This window comes from Canis lupus, chromosome 3, assembly GCF_011100685.1.
Source record: "Canis lupus familiaris isolate Mischka breed German Shepherd chromosome 3, alternate assembly UU_Cfam_GSD_1.0, whole genome shotgun sequence".
Classification (NCBI taxonomy): domain Eukaryota; kingdom Metazoa; phylum Chordata; class Mammalia; order Carnivora; family Canidae; genus Canis; species Canis lupus.
In genome coordinates this window covers 4,857,745-4,878,661 of record NC_049224.1, presented here as the reverse complement: position 1 = coordinate 4,878,661, position 20,917 = coordinate 4,857,745, and positions in this window count along the sequence as shown.

The following is a 20,917-nucleotide window of genomic DNA, read 5'->3' as shown; positions in this document are numbered from 1 at the left end:
AATATGGAAATAACTATGAGAAAAACTATAGTTTAACAAAAATGGCCACAATTCTCTTCAAAGATTGGGATCTGGAGACACAAGAGGTACATTAGATTTTGTTTTTCATTATAATCCATTCTGTACCTGTTGATTATTAACACATTTTCTTAAAAAAAAAAAAACACATTTTCTTTCATTTGGAGACAAACTTCCTTAAGTCAGTAATATTTCACCTCATCGTTCAAGCAAGGCACTGGCTGATGTTTGTTCCAAACTATCTTTGTAAGATGTTTGTATAACAAATAGCCTTGGAATATAGATGGTATCTCCCCTAAAAAGGGCAGGTTCACTTACTGCCAGGGAAGATAGAGTGTCTCCCCCCATGGTAAGGGGCAAGCTCACATGTTGTCCATTATAAAAGACCATGTTCCCTAAGCTCGGATTTCTTTTCCTATAATGCAACCAACAGCATGCATAGGTATCATCTGCCTGTCTTTATGTTTCCCCTGGGCATCGAAGATCACTCTGCCTGGCACAACAATGATGCTGCTTACCCTGGCAACTACTACAGCTCTTGCTAGGGACAATATACTGCTCTTCATCTGTAACCCAGAGACCTGCCCAAATCCACAAAATCCACAAAACTTGTTAGCTTATAAATATCACCTTGATATTTTAGTGACACTTTTACATTTTTATAACACTTCTATGAATATTTTATACACTTTTAAACATTAAGAGTAAAAAGTAAAAAGGTAAAATGTGAGTATTTATTTATCTCAGTTTGGAGGAAGTTGACTTATGGATAAAAAACAAACTGAAAATAGATTGATTTGATTGGTAATATTTTGAATTAATCTACATTATCAAAGACATCTACACAATTAAGAAACCTGAGATGTGTGGGGGAAAAATAATTTTTCTTGAGGCACCTGGGTGGCTCAGTGGTTGAGCGTCTGACTTTGGCTCAGGTTGTGATCCTGGGGTCCTGAGATCGAGTCCTGCATCGGGCTCTCTGCAGGGAACCTGCTTCTCCCTCTGCCTGTGTCTCTGCCTCCCTTTCTCCCTCCCTCTCTCTCTCTCTCTCTCTCTGTGTGTATCTCTCATGAATAATTAAATTTTTAAAAATCTTAAAAAAAAAAAAGTTTTTCTCTCCCCTGTAAGGTCTTTGGCTGAGGAGGTAAATTAAAGCAACAAAGAAAGATTACCAGAAAGGCATGCGCGTTTACTCTATATACATTTCACATGACCTATGAGTTTTCATAAGGAAATAAGGACCCAAAGAAAAGGTTAGACTTGAGTGTTTTAGGCTACATTTGATGAAGACTAGGCCATCATATAGAAATATGATAGCTTGAGGAATATGAGGTGAGTGTAATGAACTGGGGGAAACTTAGCCAAGCCTGTTTGTTGGGATTATTCTAGGTATCCCTTTGTCTTCCAAGACAGGGATAGAGGAGGCGCCTCTCACTTGAAGGTTTTATTACCTGTTTCAAGGGAGAGAGGTGGAGGAAAGGTCAGAATGATCTTCCTGCTTCTGCCATTTTCTCAAACTCCTTCTGCTTAAAATATGCAATAGGCCAAGATACCAAAATTTGGAGGTAGTGTGTCTTGAACACCAGCAAGTAAAACATGGAAAAAGTATTTGTAATATGTTTTTTAAATAGCACTTGTTTTATATTTAAAGAGCACTTACAAATACAATTTTAAAGGGATGAATACAATAGAACAAAAGTAAAAATACTAACAGTCAGTTTCCATGTGGAAAATGTTCAACTGAATCAGTAAGAAATTAATTCAAATTCTAAATTACAGAGATAGTTTTTATATGTTTGGCTAAAAAAAGAAAAATTGAAAGAAAAGAAATTAATCGATTTTGTTTTGGAGCAGAACAATACTCCCTCATATTGCTGAAATAAATTATTCAAAATATTTTGGAGGTAAAATTGAAAATATTTATCTAGAGTCTTTAAAAATATTTTAATCTTTTGACTCAATAATTCCAATTACAGAAATCATGTTAAAGAAATCGTGAAGAGAATGAGCACAAATTTATCTGCAAAGATCTGGGTATTAATAATGTTAGTTTTAGCAATTAGAATTTGCAAACATCCTTAATATTCAGCACTAAGTAATTTATTAAAGAATAGGCTACACACTTAAGTTCTTTTGTTGTTATGAATCAGCCTATATACTAATATTTATAATGAAATTATATAAAGAAGTGAAAAGAACTTTAAAAGTATTCACAGAATGATTTCATTTGTGATAATATACAGTATAAAGTTTACAAAATTAGATGTGCCAAATATAAACATAAAAGAGAATTGTATTCTTTTTTTTACTTATATGCATTTTCTAATTTATCCAAAACCAATGTCTATTGCTTTCATTATAAGAATACATTTTATTTTTTAAGAACAAAATATAAACATGTTAATCACTTTGTCAATATAGCATAAAAAGTAAGAGATGTGGACTCAAATTCAAATGCATGAAGATGCACCAACATTTTCTCTATCTGACAAGAGAAGACTGATCAAATTGTTTACCAATCTTATACTGAAATCTCAAACCGACATTAGACATCATATAGCAGAAAAATATTATCATGTGGGAAATTGTTAATGACATATTAAGTAAAAGAAAATAATGTAATATGTAGAGCAAGATCCTGTATTTTTAATGTGCAACAATAGCAAATGCAAGAAGAAAAAGTTGTGAATACAGTAGTTTTCTGTGCATAACAAAATTATAAATAATTTCCGATTTCTTCTTTTTTATTTCTTTCATTTTCCAGCTTTTCTACAATATTATACATTGCTTCATTTATAGCGCTGAAAGTATTAAGAAGGGGTGCCTGGCTGGCTCAGTTAGTAGAGCATGTGCCTTGATCTCGGAGTTATGAGTTAGAGCCTCAGGATGAGTGTGGAACCTACTTATATACGGTATGTAGTATGTATATGTGTATATATATATACACACACACACACAGTAAGTAGTGCAGTTTTGCAATAAAGAGAACCAAAATCAGAAGAGTAGATGTGGGAAGAAAAGGTAGATAACCTAGAGAAGGAAATGTTAAGGAGCATTTGTAGAATTTGGTAATCTATTGGACTGAAGGGGAAAATTAAAGAATTGACTTGGGTAAACATTATTGTTATTTTTTTAATTGGGAGATTCAGGAACAGTAGTGAATTTTAAAGATAGGATTCTAAACTCTGGAGGTTTTTTTAGGTTTGGGGAACATCTGGATGGATGTGCCCAATGGACCAAAAAAACTGGCACAGAGAATATATGATAGATCTGGTAAAAGTCTAGATTTGGAAGCCAGCAAGATTTTGGGAACAGTTAAAATCACTGAATGTATGGAATTACCCAGGGATAATGTAGCATAAGAAAATAGGAGAGACGAGAGCCTCGGAGAACCCTGATAATTACAAGATAGGCTGCCGCTAAAGTGGTAGATTTCTTAGTGCTGGTCAAGAAGGTGAACTTTAGGAGTCATAGAGACCTGGGTGCAAGTCTGTCACTCATCAGCTACCTGGCCTTTGTTAAGTTACTCAAACTCCCTATGATGCAGTTTCTTCATATTTTAAGTAATATAATACTTCCCCATAAGGTTCTATAATATTTTCACAATGACAGGAAGTGCTCAATACACAGTACCTAAGATTAGCAATAGTCATTGTCCTCTTAGTGGTCGATGGAAAAATAAAGAAAAATCAGGGCAATCAAAAAGGGAGAATGAACTGGGAGAAAATAAAGGCAAAGGCAAAGGCTTTGAAAGGCAAAGGATGGCAATTTCAAGTCAATGGCAGTGAGCAACATGAGTTAAATCCAGACAAGATGCATACCAAACCCAATGGCCTTGATGTTTAGGAAATCATTTGAGATGTTTTCTAAAATAATTATATTGAATATGGTTTTCTTTTCAAAATAAGTGTCCTCAACAAATAGAGTTACTACTATTTTTTTAATTGAGGTATAATTGACATATAACATTGTATTAGTTTCAGGTGTACAACATAATGATTCAATATTTGTGTATATTACAAAATGATCACCACCATAAGTCCAGTTAATATCTGTCACCATGCACAGTTACAAATTTTTTTCTTACAATGAAAACTTTTAAGATCTACTTTTATATCACCTTTCACATATGCAATACAGTGTTATTAACTATAGTCACCATGCTGGAGATTACATCCCTATTGGCTTCTTTATTTTGTAACTGGAATTTTGTACTTTCTGACCCCCCCCCCCTTCAAGCAACTACTATTTCAGACATTTCATTTTGGAATTTTTTCACTCTCTGTTCTTAAAGAAATAATGGGGACTTTTTATCAAAAATATTAAAATCAAATGAAACCACCACTAAGTAATTATGAAAGAGTAGGGGACAACTTTGCTGTGTCATTTTGTTTCCTGTCCACCTAACACTACTGGCTAGATCTCTTTCCCGACAATGGTTTCCAAGTGTTCAGAATCCTTAGCCGAAAGAAACACATTGGTTGTAAAAAGGCTTCTCTTAAAAATACTGATAGTGCATCTACTACATCAATCCCCTAACACAATTCATGGTGAGAGAGAAAGAGACAGGAAGAGATGTCTCTGCAGGAAACCTCTTTCTTTGAATTTCTTAATTTTATTTTATTTTTTAAGGCAACATAGTTGGAAACACCTTGTATCAAAAAACCATGGAGAGACATACATCACACATCCAGAGAAAGTCCTAAGATATTTAAGGTAAGATAGGAAAGTCCAAGGACTAAAAATCAGACAAGCGAGAGCAAAGGAATAAAAAACAAGCAAAACTTCTATTTGGGAACACGGAAGCTCAGCGGAGTTGCTGCTCAGTGTCCCCAGAACAGGCGAGGTGGCAGCAGGCTGCTGTGGCAGGGCCAGGGACCGCCCGGCTCTGGCTGCGAGCGAGAAAGGGAGGGTCGCTAGCATCTGTACAGTGAGAGAAAAGAACGCGTCCTGTGAGATGAGTTTCCCAAAGCTCCCTTAGCTGTCGTCCCCACACTTCTCTGCGCTCCTTTGTCACTGGGGTTACAGAGGCCTAGGAACTAAAAGCAAGGAAAGCTAGACCAAACAGGCAGACAAAAGTCCATTGTTCAAAGTATCATTTTCAAGCTGAGGGTGCATATAATACATTCATAGAAAGGGAATAGGGCCTAATCATAATGGAAATGGTTATTTCACATTTAAGACCCTGAGAGTGTGTGAAAAGCTAATCCACATACGATTCACTTTTATCCCACACATTCTTAATTGAAGAGACAGAAAGATGCTATTCTTTAAAAAATAAATTGTTCAGCTTAGAGACTATATCTGGAAAATAGCAGTCGTTTATATTAAAATCAATGAAAAAAAAATCTGTGTTCCGTATGACTGAGTATGACTGCTCCTTGTCAAACTCCAGAGGAAGCAGTGGCATGCCATACTCTCAGGTCTTTCAATTTAGGGCAGCTTCAGAAGCAAAAGAAGCAGAAGTGGCTGAGGGGTGGGAAGGGGGGCGATGTTATTTTTCACTACCCACATCGGTTGTTAAATAAATAAATCCTGTTTGTTTCCTGCCTAAAACTTGGCACACAAAAAGCGATTCTCTTATATTGTGAACTTTATGTGGATTTTGATCATTTGCTATTTCAAATGTATTTCTGAGTTCTTAATTTTACAGAGAATTAGGAGGAGCAACACTTATCTTTCACTACAAAAATATACTCACAACATTATTTGGAACTCATGTGGGAAATATGCAGCTACAATTGTATTTTGGGCACGATGGAACTCTATTATAATTGCTGCAGGGCTTCTTCCACGCATAAATGTCTCTTTTTACTTTTCTTTTTTCTTTTTGCTGAAACTACACCTAAAATTCACTTTTGCAATATATATTATTTACTAGAGGAATTTTTGAGTTTTTATTTCTTTATTAGTTCTGTGTATTTTCTTTTTTTTTTCTTCTTCTTCTTTTTTCTTTTTCTTGGTGGGGGGGAGTCTTCCTTAAAAATCATTTTCTGATATGTTTTTTTCTTCCAAAGTGTTTTATTTTTTCCTAAAAGTAACCCTTTCATTGTGTTAATAAATACAAATCTAAAGAGCTTTATTCAAGGGTTTTAGACATTTTAAAAATCTGTCCTATTGTAATAGGAAGCCTTGGAGACTCATTGAGATAGCAGCAAAGGCACAAGTTTCTTTTTATTATGAAAGATGTTTATGTGAAGAACAAAATAGACAAGAGAAAGTAACTGCTTCAGAATACTTGATGGGCACTTTAATCTTCTATTAATATGCAAATTGTGTTCTTTAGAACCCCAGTAAGAGATTTTTTTTTTCCAATCAGGCTATTTAAAAGTAGTCCTATTCTCCCAAAGGTCCTTCTTGCATGAGTCTAAGTGAAGCAGTGTTTTTTATGCTAATTCCCAAGATGCTCTTGTATGCATCATTTTCTTTTGAAATTATATGGAGTTTATTGAACCACATTTGTAAAACATTCCACAGTTGATTTCATTCTAAAGATCTTCTTTAATAGAACTGATTCCCTTGTTGATCTGTGTCATAGGAGAATGTTAAAGAAAATCAGTTTTAACAACATGGAAGAAATAAGAAAGGGCTTGTGGACACAAATGAAGATACAAGCTTGTAAACAGGAAAAGGACAATTTTTGTTGAGTAATTAACCTCATCCAAAATTTGAACCTACTAGAAACTACTGCACTGATGTTACAATTGTAAAGTACCTCTTCGAAACATAAATCTCAGGAATAATCACCAAGGTACAATTCCCATAGTCTTGTAGCTCTTTTGCAGGCTTTTATTCACCACATTAAATTTCTTTTCAATACCTTGCCTTTCCAAAAAGATTGTAATTATAACAACAATGCCAAGACAATTCCCTTATTGGTGTAGAAATTAAGATGAATAATAAAATTATTTATATGTAGCCGTATTGTTCTCCACACACCAACCGCTTCAGCTACCCAGTTCATATTAAAAAGAAGGAAACACTTACAGGTGCCTGGGTGGTTCCATAGGTTGAGTGACTGACTCTTGGTTTCATCTGGGATCCTAATCTCGGGGTGGTGAGATCGAGCCCCCCATGGGGCTCCATGCTCAACGTGGAGTCTTCTTTGCTTGAGTTTCTCTCTTCCCTCTGCCCCTCCCACTCCTGCTCACTCTCTCTCTCTCTAAAATAAATAAATAAATCTTTTTTTAAAAAAAAAGGAATGAAGGGACCCCTGGGTGGTGCAGCGGTTTAGCGCCTGCCTTTGGCCCAGGGCACGATCCTGGAGACCCGGGATCGAATCCCACGTCGGGCTCCCGGTGCATGGAGCCTGCTTCTCCCTCTGCCTGTGTCTCTGCCTCTCTCTCTCTCTCTCTCTCTCTCTGTGTGTGTGTGACTATCATAAATAAATTTAAAAAATTAAAAAAAAAAAAAAAAAGGAATGAAACATTTTACGTTACTTCTTTTCTTGTCATATTGATAGAATAGGAAGTCTCAAACACATTATCAATACAGTGTCCAGACTATGTTCCTATAATTTTTCCCAGAGAATGGGTATTTATTATTTATCTACCTTGCTATAGTTATAAAAACAGTATTTGGGGAAACTTTTGAGCAAATAATGTTTCTTCTGGATTAACAAGACTATTCTGATTTTTTCTTAAATGTATACATTAGTAGAAGTTATGACCTCTTCATGCCCCCCAAAAGTCTACCCTTATTTAGCAATATTGACTCTACATTTTTTTTTCTGGCACACAAATATTCTTCAGAGTAAGTTACAATTGAGGCACAAAATCCAATCTCATCATACCTTTCAAAAAAATTTTTAGCACAAAAATGGTATCCTTCACATTTATCGCTTACTTGTGTATCTGATAGGGGGTTCTTAATCACATGTGTTGCCTTAAGATTAAAATAGCACTGAAAGAGAATTTTTGCTAACATGAAGGAAAAAAAGGACATACTTTTCTCCCAACTTTGTGCCTTTTCAAATTAATTTCCTTTCTGTGGTATCTCAATGTTTAAATCCTGACCAAAGGCAGGGGACCATGAGGTGGACGGCAATGGCACTGGAGGTGAAAGTATTCACCTGATGCAGAACAAGGGAGAGAAAAGTTTATTGAATACACAGGGAGGAGTGGGCAGGACAGAAAACTAGAGACTGTCTGCAAAGAGGCAGTGGGTGAGGGCTGTTTTTAAAGGAGGAAGGTGAGGAGATATGGCAACATTTGGAATTTCCCCCTTTTTGGCAACTGTGCCTTGTTGTAAGTAACCCATTGGTTAGGTAGGGCCTATGGGTATTTCAAGGTGGGTCGTCTAATGGGCCTGTCTGTATTCAGCTACAAGGTCACTCTGGGTCCTTCCTACATTCCATTGCTCAAGCCTTTTGCCAAAAAAACAGGCTCTATACCTTTGGCTTGAATCTTTCTCCACCTTTTGCATCTGGCACAATTCTTCAAGGTCCAAGTCAAACACCTCCTTTCACTCTACCCAGGGAAGATGGATTATTCCATCTGCTAAAGTCCAGACATCTATCTTTTTTATCTTTTTAGTTCCTAGAACATAGGGAAGATTCAGTAATTCACCTACCTAGCTCATTATATGTGCTTAGCTACTAATATTGAAAAGATAAAGAGATAGGAGTCAAGTTTCAGGGGTAAGAGCTTATCGTAATCTCTGTGAGGTTTCCTGACTAGGTAAATCATAAAATCAAAAGAGCTACTGGTGTTATTTTAAAATAAGAGTCCACTTTAATATTGTAAATATTAGGTGGAGTTCTAGAGGTGTGGTGGGTTATATAGTGTAACGTTGATGAGAGAGAGAAAAAAAAAATCCCCAGAGCACTGAAATCTATAGCAACGCCTTCAAAATTTGCCAGTTTAGATCTGCAGGAGAACTAGCCTGACAATAAAAAAATCTCATTCCTTAGCAATAACAACTGTGGAGTATTGATAACCAATACTTTAAATCTTTCTGCAGATTTAACAAACAGTACCTTCTGCTTTGGGAACTACATGCAGTGAAAAGCATGGGATTTTAGCAAGCAATCGGAACTAACACCAGTCACACACACAAATTGATGGAGTGGGATTGAGGATTGGTTTAAAAAGCACAGAGCTGACTGAGTTATTACCACATGGCGCATTAGGGATAATAGCTGTACAGACCCTGGGTAGTTATAGATACCAGTTCAGCCAAATCTAATCTTACCCAGAAAGAAATATTTATATTTAGTATACAAGTTTTTTTCAAAGGCATAAAGAATCCATAATATACATTTGGAGGGAATTTGTTCCACGGATAAGAGTAAAAAATACTATCTCAATTGTTAAGTGGATTACCCATGGGCATTAGAACGTAGTAGTTAGTGAGGCTACCAGCTTGTGCCCTGATCAAAATCTCATCGTTATAACTGTGTTCCCACAGATAAATCAGAATAAAGAATCTATTACATTGTTCATGGTAATATCCCTGAGAAAGCTCCCACCAGGCAGATATGACTCACTTGGGATAAGGGGTATGTCTACTATATTTAGCAACAATTAATACTGGCTGTTGTCATTGTCTTCCGAAGTTGAAGTAGTTGGCCTGTTGTCAACCCTTAGTCTTCCAAATTAAAAATTTGTCACATTTAAGATCTTCAACCATGACTAAAAGTAATCCTCAAGGATATGTGTTTCTGCTACTGAACATTCTGAAAAAAATCCATGAAACAGCAGAGTAAATGATATTTTTCAATAATCTTTTCCTAATAAAACAACTAATCTTGGCTTTATGCACTAAGAAACTCTGCAGGAAATAGAAACTAGAGAGAATGAGGTAAATTTCTTCTCTTGGAGTGATATGAACTAAAAAATAAAAGAATCGATGACCATGGCTTGACATTATTTCTACTGTCTTTGGCATTAGATATACCATTTGTACTATGTGCTCATGTCCACGGAAGCTTAAGATTGGAGAAATATGCTTAAACCTGTGGTCTGAGTGAAAAGATGATCCCAGAGGTAGACTCATAAGATGAACTTTCATGTTACCAGAATGGAAATAAACTCATAAAGAAAAGCCCTCACAGAAGCAAGAATTTGCCCTAAAATGCACCCAATGTTATGACACCATGCGTCTTATTTTGGTAATATCAAGGATAATATTTCAAGAGACAGGTAAAAATACAACAGGGAGTTTGTTGGCGGTATTGAGTTAATGCTGTCATGTGTACCATAAGGAAGTTTCTTAGTAAATGAGAAATTCTTCAGATAGCTTGTCATGTCCTCACCAGCCAACCAAAGAACTAAATTGCTATTCGTGCTTGACAAAGTTCAACAGGCCAGTTGCTGGGGTCAAATTTTCCAGGACCTTTGAAGCTAATTAGTATGAATTCAAAGGTTATTCTCTGGAAATCTAAGGAAGTTGCTGACTTGTCTTTATTTCTCCTTTCTGGCACTCTTCCTATAAGCTATGGTATTTTACAAGACTTTTTTCACTTCTACCATTTAAATTTGAGTGTAAATCTATACTTCTAATACAAATCCATTTTTTCTAATCTAAAACCTAAATGAACCTGATTCATAAAAAGACTAAGAGGACATTTTTGAGATATGTAAGTACCAGGAACTCTCTCTGCTTACAGGCCAGCAATTTATCTTCCCACAGGTAACCATTAACTGTGCAGAGTTTAGCAGTATTACAATCAGACCACTTCATAAGTTCATCAAAAGCACTGCTAAGATGATTGTTAAGAATTCTAGGATCAGGGGGTGTAAACATCTTGTTTTAATCTAACCGGAGAGAAACCAGCTTTTAAACAAATGATACTCTTCATCCATTTGACTCTCTTGTAACAAGTTTGTGTTTAGCAAAATTTGATTCTACGATCTCCATGTCTATACCAAACCATTCCTCCCATCTTCCCCCACTTGCATGTATGATATCCACAGTTATACCAAACAGAATCCCTAAGTCATTCTTAATTCTTCCTTCAATCTGTTTCCACATCCAACTTACTAACACCGTTGGTACCAACACTGAAACACATCTTGAATCCGTCTACCCATCTTCATAGTCACTACCTAACATTTTTACCTCATGACTGTAATAGTCTCCTATACTCTCCCTACTTCTACCCCTGCCCTGTCCAATGTTTTCTTTACAGACCATTGTTTGTGATTCAAAATGCAAATCTTCTTTCCTTACTCAGGTTTTGAAAACTCTTCTGTAAGTTCCCATTGGGCCTATAATAAAATCAAAACTCCTTACATCAGTGCAACTTAAAATGTAATGCCAGTTTGTGACATCTGTGCAAAAAGTAAGTAATTAGAAGTGTTTATATTCATCTGGCAATGCCGTGTCATCTATATAGGTGATCAATGAACTGGTTTTGTTGCAAAGGTACAGACCAGCTCAGGTTGTCAGAAATGGGTGAGTTGTGTGTGGGTCAACGTACATATGAGTTTTAGATAATGGGACCCTGTGTTGGCCACTATGAATTAGAAATAATATTCTTTAGTGAATTTTTTTTTAGTGACAAATTCTGTCATACATGGTCTGGCACCAGCCTTCTCTCCACCTTTCTTGAACCACTTGCCTCCTCATTTTCTGCATCACAGGAAACTTCTGAGTTCAAGAACAATTTATCACCTTTCTCTCTCCAGCTCTTCATACTTGCTGTTCCTTATGCCTGTAATAATTTTCATCTCACTCCATCTCCTGCTTCTAGGAGTTGGGTTTGTACCTTCTTTTAGAAAACATTCACATCTTTTTCCTTCCCAAATGTTCTTTTTCCAATTCCTCTCTTGTTTTGAAGAATTGTCTGGTTGTTTTTTGCTTTTATGTATTCAATTTTCATTAGCAACTATCTTCTGAACATGCTCCTGCACATGAAGTGGCATCTCCTCTGCTTTCTGTCTTGGGCTGACATGTGCCCATTTCATTCTTTCTGCATTCTGAGACACATGAGCAAAAAGCATATTTTCTTTAAGCTTTTCCAAAGCTCATCTCATTTCAGGTAGAAAATCAAGTGTCTCCAAAGTTTGCCTTTCTTGCTCTGCTGGCAGGAAGAGGGAAATGTTCAGAGTGTCAGGTGTTAAATAGTCTAGAGTTCATGGAGGGGAAAAAAGCAGACAAAGATTACTGTAGTATAGGGGAGAAGGGGGAGCAAAGAAGGAAACTAATAAGAAAAAAGTAAGAGCTCCAGACAAAGCTATATATTTCATTATTTAATAATATGAAAAGTTTGCTAGTTACATTCATTTTATATTTTACAAATGAACATTTTAGGAATATTTGCTTAATGTTAAGGAAAACTGCTTACAAAAGCATCAAGTTAAATCTAGAAATACAATCCTACTTGTAGTACCTCACTATAATTAAATGCATAGTATATGGACATAGATTGCTGTAGCTTAAGTCCTAGATCTACAACCTACTAGCCGTTAAGACCTTGGGCAAATTAATAAACCTCTCTGTGCTTCAGTTTTCTCATTTATTTCTTTATGGAGGTGAAGTTCATATAACATATGAACCATTCTAACATGTACAATTCAGGGGCACCTGAGTAGCTCAGTTGGTTAAGTGTCAGGCTCTTGTTTTCGGCTCAGGTCACGATCTCAGTGTTGTGAGATCAGGGCCTGAGTGGGGCTCCATGCTGGGTGTGGAACCAGCTTAAGATTCTCTCTCTCCCTCTGCCACTCCTCCCCCTTTCTCTCTCTCTCTCCCTCTCTAAACCAAACAAATAAATAATAATAAATAAAGTGTACAATTCAGTGGCATTTAGTGCATTCACAGTACTCTGCAACCATCACTTCTTTCTAGTTTGAAAACATTTTCATTACCTAGAGAAAAACTGAGTATCTGTCAAGTAATCATTCCCCATTAATCCCTACCCTTAACTCCTAGCAAGCATATAGCATATACCTGCTTTCTCTCTCATTTTGCTTATTTCATGTAAAAAGAATCTTATAAAATGTGACTTTTTTTTTTTTTTTTTTGCCTGGTTTCTTTTACTTAGTGTCATGTTTTAAGCTTCCCCCATATTGTAGCACATACCAGTACTTCATCTCTTGTAGTGGCTGAAAAACATTCCATTTTATGGATACATCAAAATTTATTTATCCATTTACCTGTTGATGAACATTAGGGTAGATTCATTTAATGGAAGTAATAGTAATGCTTATCTTATAGGGTTTTTGAGGATTAATATTTACACAGCGTTTAGAATATTGCCTGTTTTGTTATTTCTTAAATTGCATAAAATAACTATAATCCTATATTCAGAAAAATATATATGTTATTCATATTTATACATTTATGAAAACTGCCGGTCATAAATGTGCCAAATATCTAACAGTTATTTTCCTAAATGTTGATACTGTGGGTGGTTTTTCTGAAGACTTGTATTTTTTCAAATTTTATATAAATGTATCTCTTTTAGAATCATTTATATCATTTAGAATATGTCTAACACAAAGAAATAGCTTAACAGCTGCACATGCACATGGAATTTAAGTATGTTCTTTTTAAACTACGTTTATCAAGTGGCATCTGTCGTGTGTAAGATTTGCTCTAGATATTCCCTGTAGTCTCTCCATTCCTGTGTGCCATTATTATTATCAAACTTATGATTTGGGAGCCCTGCTGTCTAGGCTCAGGTCCCTTGGTTTCCTCTGTCTTGGCTGTAGTCCACAAGGGAATATCGGGGAATACTGCTGGTGCTCTGTAGGTGCAATCAGCAAATAGTTAAAACTGCCATCACGGAGCCATACTGCAGCGGCAGTCATGAGCCACTTTTCCAAAAGGGAATGCACGGACTCTAAACAGGCTTGCACAGACATCATTTCTGCTAGTTTTGAAAACTGCAAGTGAGACCTGTTAGCCACCAGGTAGGAAAGTGAGAAAGGAGATCAGCAGTTGTCCTGGCCTTGTCTGTATACGTGTGACCCATGACAGCATGAGGCATCCTTGTACTAAGTTCTAGGTGCAGACATCAAATGCAGAGTCTGGTGTCTTCTTTAGACAATAACTTAGTCATTGCACCAAATCTTAGTCTTCTATAGAATGAAACTTAGATGACAGATAGACTACTTTTTCCTTTTTTTTTACTTAGCCGAGACTTGTAAGTTGAGGAAAAAACCATGATATCTTTTCGTAATCCATTTTAAAAAATAAAGTTTACAGAATGAATTTTCCATCCCTTGAATATGGGTATAAAATATAAATAGATGTCACTTAATTATGAAGCCTGGCTTTCTGTGGTGCAAGTGCTCTATTTGCCATTGTAATGAACAGAACAGGCCAAAGTGATATACTGTGATGCATGTAAAAATAATTCAATTGAATCGTCTTTTTCTGTTTTTCTACAGCATATTTTGAAACATAAGATATCAAAAATAATTTCTATCAATATCACTTGGGACTACTTTATATAAAAATTTCTGCATGCTGTCCTTTATAATTTTTTCCTCTCAATAAATATATTCCTACTGGACCTTAGAAACTATGGCTGCTTTGTTTCTTATTGTGACTACTATGAGTAAAGGCTTTGGAAAAAAGACACAAAATTACTGAAACATTTTCATAAAACTAAAGAGTTATGTCAGTAATAATATCCTTAAAGGAAAACAGATTTCTTAAAAGAAAACTAGATCAAGTAAAGTAGAAGGCCACTTTCACATTAACAAAATTATTTTCTTACTCTATTTTAATTAAAATAAAAAGAAACAAATTGGGGTTAGAGAAGTCATACCTCACTTGCTACATAGCCCTTAGGCAAGTCTACTCTATGACATCAGGCAAAATTGAGCAAAGGGTCTTATAAATCACACTCGTGGATTTCATGACATGATCTCATATCCCACCAGTACAGGACCGCATAAGATGGCAGGAAATTGCCCTGTCCCATGGTACCACTGTATACTATTATTGGGAACAATGTAACAATTCAAACACATTACATTAAAGAGTTTCAGCCACTTTCCCAAATCAAAATGCCCCTTGAAAAATAGTTTGCCCCTTGAAAAATATCATGTAACACTAGATGTACTGAAAAAAAAAAAAAAAAACCATTTCACTATGAACCTACCAATCCAAACATTTCTAACTCTAAGTGGGCAAAAATGAGTTTTAATTTTGTCTATATGTTTGTAAAATGTAATTAACATGGTATGTGTGTCAAAGATTTCTGAAAAATGTTCTATTCTTTCACAGGAAGGATGGATGGAGGTAAAAGTACTCACTAGTGTGTATGCACTGTGAGTACCTTTACCTGTCAAACTCTGTCAAACGCTGAGCCCATGAAGCACACACATTCTTTCCGTTGGCCCTAGTTACCATTCCCAACACTGAGGCCAGAATAGATTTTCAAAGCATGTTTTTAACTCATGTTATTTCCTGGCTTAAAATACACAGATGACTTTCTGTCACAGTTGAAGCAAATACAATGTCTTTGTATTTGGTAGGAGGAGAACCAATATATCTGACTCTTGCCTATGACTCTCAACTTATCTTGTACCATCTTCCTCTTCAATCACTGTGCAATGGCCACATTAGGCTTTCTGATCTTAAACATGATTAGATCTTGCACAGTTTGGGGCCAGTGCCATAAGCCATCCAGTCACTGTCCCGTCATCTTCTCTGGTTTTCTTCCTACACTTAACACCAACTGAAAATTGATTATTTGATGTCCAATATCTCCCACCTGAGCAATATATTAAGAATGGGAATTTTGCCTGTCTTAGCTAACTGTCGGCACATAATAAGTTTGCAGATCGTATTTGTCCTATAACTAGCTATATATAATGGCTAATGAATATATATCAAATTTTTCAGAAAATTCCTTTTTAAAAAGTTTTATTTATTTATTTATTCATGAGAGACACACAGAGAGAGACAGTCAGAGACACAGGCAGAGGGAGATGCAGGCTCCATGCAGGGGAGCCCGACGTGGGCTTTGATCCCGGGACTCTGGAATCATGCCCTGAGCCAAAGGCAGATGCTCAGCTTCTGAGCCACCCAGATGTCCCAGAAAATGCCTTTAATAAAGACTTACCCAGTATAGAATTGAAAAACCTTCATAAAAAGAAGAGAACTGATTAAAAAACTCTACTGATCAATTTTGAGAGTCTTACTTTGTAAATACAAGTCAAAATTCTCAACCAGGAAAAAAGTGTTTGGGGATAAAGCCTAGAAAGAAACAAGGCCAAGACCATGGTAGGAATATGACTACAAAACAAAAAGCCTTCTATCACTAATCATACTTTAGGATCTTTTGGATGCATAAAGAAGTAGACGTGTTTCCATAAGCCAGTATTTTCCTGGAAATTGGAATGATACATTATTATACTCTTAAAAATTAGTACTAAGGATTCATACAATGATACTTCAAAAAGAATCGCAAGATCTTAGTGGCTTAATGCATACATAGGCCATATTATGGAAGAGTAAAGGTCAACTAACACTTGAGTTCTCAAAATCTAGTCATTGTCCTATGCGTATATTTTAAAAACTGTATTATTAATCTTAAAATTATTTAGTTTTTAAACATATAAATGCATGCACATACACGTGTAATATAAATTATGACCTTAAACAAGTTAACCTGTCTGGATGCTTTCTCATCAGCAAAATGGAGATAATACTGACTTCAAAATTTGCAGTTGCTGCAACCAAGGAGGTAAAAGACCTATTCTCCAAAACCTATAAAACGTTGATAAAATAAATCGAGGATGACACAAATGGAAAAATATTTCATGTTCATAGATAGGAAGAACCAATATTGTTAAAATGCCCCTATTACCTAAAGCAATCTAGAGATTTCATGCAATTTCTATCAAAATACCAATAATACTTTTTATGGAAGTAGAATAAATAATACTAAAATTTGTATGGAAATACAAAAGACCTCAAATAGCCAAAGCAATCTTGAGAAAGAATAACAAAGCTGGAAGTCATAATCCCAGATTTTTAGATATACCACAAAGGTATAATGATCAAACCAATATGATATAGGCACAGAAATAGACATATAGATCAATAGAACATAACAGAAAGCCCAGAAAAAAAAAACACCCCACAATTATATGGTCACTTAATCTATGACAAAGGAGGCAAGAATATACAATGGGGAAAAGATAATCTTTTAAATAAATGGTGTTGGGAAAACTGAACAGGTACATGCAAAAGAATGAAACTGGACCATTTTCTTATACCATACACAAAAATAAAATGGATTAAAGATCAAAATATGAAACCTAAAATAAATCATAAAACTCATAGAAGAAAACATAGGCAGTAATTTCTTTGACACTGGCCATGATAACATTTTTCTAGATATGTCTCTTCAGGCAAGGAAAACAAAAGCAAAATTAAACTGTTGGAACTACACCAAAATAAAAAGGTTTTAAACAGTGAAGGAAACTATCTGAAAAACAACAAGGCAACCTACTGAATGAGAGAAGATATTTGCAAATGATATATTCGATAAGGGTTTAATATCCAAAATATATAAAGAATACAATTCAACACATACCCAAAAAACCCAAATAATCTGATTTAAAAATGGGCAGAGGGCCTGAATAGACATTTTTCCAAAGAAAACATACATATGGCCAACATATGCATGAAAAGATATTTAACATCACTAATCATCAGGGAAATGCAATCAAAACCATAATTGGATATCACCTTAGACCTGTCAGAATGGCTAAAATCAAAAGGACAGGGGCACCTGGGTGACTCAGTCAGTTAAGCATCTGCCTTTGGCTCAGGTCATGATTCCAGGGTCCTCAGATTGAGCCCTGCATCAGGCTCCCTACTCAGTGGGAAGTCTGCTTCTCCCTCGTCCTCTGCCCCTTCCGCCTACTTATGCTCTCTCTTGAGCTCGCTCAGTCTCTCTCACAAATAAAATATTTTTAAAAATTTTAAAAATAAAATAAAAAGGACAAGAAATAACAAGTGTTGATGAGGATGTGAAGAAAAAGGAACACTTGTACCCCGTTGGTGGAGATGCAAATTGTTGCAGCCACTGTGGAAAACTGTGTGAAGATTCCTCAAAAAATTAAAATTAGAATTACGATCTGATCCAGCAATTCCACTACTGGGTATTTACCCAAAGAAAACAAAAACACTAATTTGAAAAGATACCTGTGTTTATTCCAGAATTATTTACAGTAGCCAAGGTATGAAAGCAACCTAAATATCCATCAATAGATGAATGGAGAAAGATATGGAATGGAATATTACTCAGACATAAAAAAGAATGAGATTTTTGCCATTTGCAACAGCATGGATGAACCTAGAGGGTATAATGTTAAGTGAAGTAAGTTAGAGAAAGACAAATACCATATGATTTTACTCATATATCGATTTTAAGAATCAAAAGTGATCAAAGAAAGGAAAAAAGACAAATTATTAAATACAGAGAACAAACTGGTGGTTATCAGAGGGGCGGTGGGTGGGCAAAAAAAAGATTGTTAAAAGTATTAAATAAATTCAAACCATTAGAGTACCTAGTAAAATGAAGGTGTTGAACAGGCAGTTTGATATCTCAATCTACAATTCAGAAAATAAACTCAGGTTCAAATTACAAATTTAAGATACATATACACAAACTATATACTTTCTATTATATATGTGTTTTATATATATATATATATATAATTGTATATACAATTATATATATATATATATATAATTAAAAGCAAAAAGATTAGAAGAGAGAAGGAGACCAAGGCCAAAGAGAGGAGAAGGAATCAATTAATTGGTTTACATTACCATTGATGTGAGCAAACCTTAGAAAACAGTGGCCAATCATTATCAATCTGATACACAGATATTAATAATTGTCAAAGAAAACTAGAGACATGTTAGTTCTAAGTCCTACATCCTCACCATTTATTTAGGGTTCGCAGACAAAATGGCAAAAAAAATCCATTTCATAATGGGCAAAAAAATAGGGAGAAGATAAAAATGTAAAAAAAAAAAAAGAAGATAGAAGTGTGATTATAATGATAGAAATCTTATGATTAAATAACTTTAAATTTTCCGAATGTAAGTGGGACCCCTGATTCATTTCAGTCATTTGTGTGGCTAGGAGATAATACTTAAGGTACATGAAAATTGTTTAAGTGCAGGACTTTTTCCTCATCTTAACGCATCTAATCATGGCCATTCTATCTCGTAAAAAACAAGTTTTATAGATTTTCTTTATCCAAAGAATGCCACCTAAATTTGTTCTAAATATGATTGCATGTAACTCTAAATTCATTTTGAAGGAGAATCAGAAATAGGACATCAAGAAACTGGCCTCAGAATGTTTTTTGAAAATAGTCATCACTGCTGAAACTCATGTGCTTGCCACTTGCCAAAATTCCCACTCAAGCCTCTTAAGAACATTATATTTACTTATTAAATGATCTGTTTAGAATCAAAATATCATTCTGATGAGATTAAAAGATGTGTGTTCTTCTTTCTTCCCAAACTAAAAAGGCTTAAATTATGAAGGCTTAAATTTAAGGGAAGCTGTAATATCTGTAAAAGTTATATGGTCCTGGCACCAGCTGAGAAAAGGTCAGAAAATTATGAGAAAGAATCACCCTTCCAGAAAGGCAAATACTTCTTATTTTCTTTTCTTAAATGAAAATTAAGAAATTACTTTAAGAAAATAAGTAGTATTCCTTTAAATGCAAGGTTTTTCTCAAACCACAATGTTTTTTTTTTCTTAAAACCTAATTTCAATCTCATAATTCAAATCTGATAAAAACAGAAAAGTAACAGATACAACCACCTAAATACAAGCTGAATGTTTTCCATCGATTCACTCTGGAAGCACATTCACAAATACATTTTTCTGTTATTCATTTCAGTGATGATCAGTTTATACTCAGAATGTACTGCTCTTGCCACCTACACACTGACAGGCATAAACTTAAAGTATAGACAATCTCCCCGTATGATTAACAGGCAGACATTCATGATTGAGTCCTGAATACTACCCTGCATAAACCATTTTATGATGTAGCAACGTCTAAGTCTCTTTTCAGATTTGAATTGTGACAAGATATTTATCACCATTTAACAAAGGTCAAAAATCTAAAGATAACTGGGAATAAAATAATCTTCTAGAAGAATTTTCTGGTGTCTCAAGTGATCTCTATATTCAGTGTTCTCATGTATGTATTATCTGAAAAAAAACCCACAAGATTTCTGTTATTTTGCTTTATTCCACAGTGTAATAATAAAAGAGATAAAAAAATAAAAATAAAATACGAAGTTTCAAAAAATTTATCAACCCCCCCAAAAGTAAAATCTCAAATTAGTACAAAAGGGGTGAAATTTACATTTTTTCCCCCTAAATCAGCACAAGTGCCTTCACCTTATAAAGACTGGAACCCGGGGGAAGAATGCCATTCATTTCTCATAAGTTATACAAGAGTCAATGGCAGGTGTTAAGCATGAGATAGAAATGAAAAATCTTCAAAGCAATAACAGACACATGAAACACATCCCAAAGGGAAATGGGAGAGCCACAGGAAAGAAATAAAGTGAAGTGAATACAACCTCACAACTAGTGCAAATCCCTCAGGAATGTTCCTATTACGAACCGTTAAAGCCATGTGTTTAACATTTGATAAATCTAAACTCTTCTTTGTCAAACGGGGAAGCTCCAGGCACAGTAAGCATTAACCTGATCCCATAAAAGGCATTATAGTGCCGGTCTTTACATTTCATTGCAAAATGGCTTTACAAACATGCATCCAGGGCCTGCTTCTATGTTTCATTCTTGTGATTTAAATATGTAGATGACCTTCTTGTTTGAATATTAAGTCCAATGAGTCCTTTCTTTTAAAAAGATGGTTGTTGAAATATATCATGATCATGTCTACGTAATGGAAACATCAGAAACAATCTCCATACTTTGCTCCGTAGG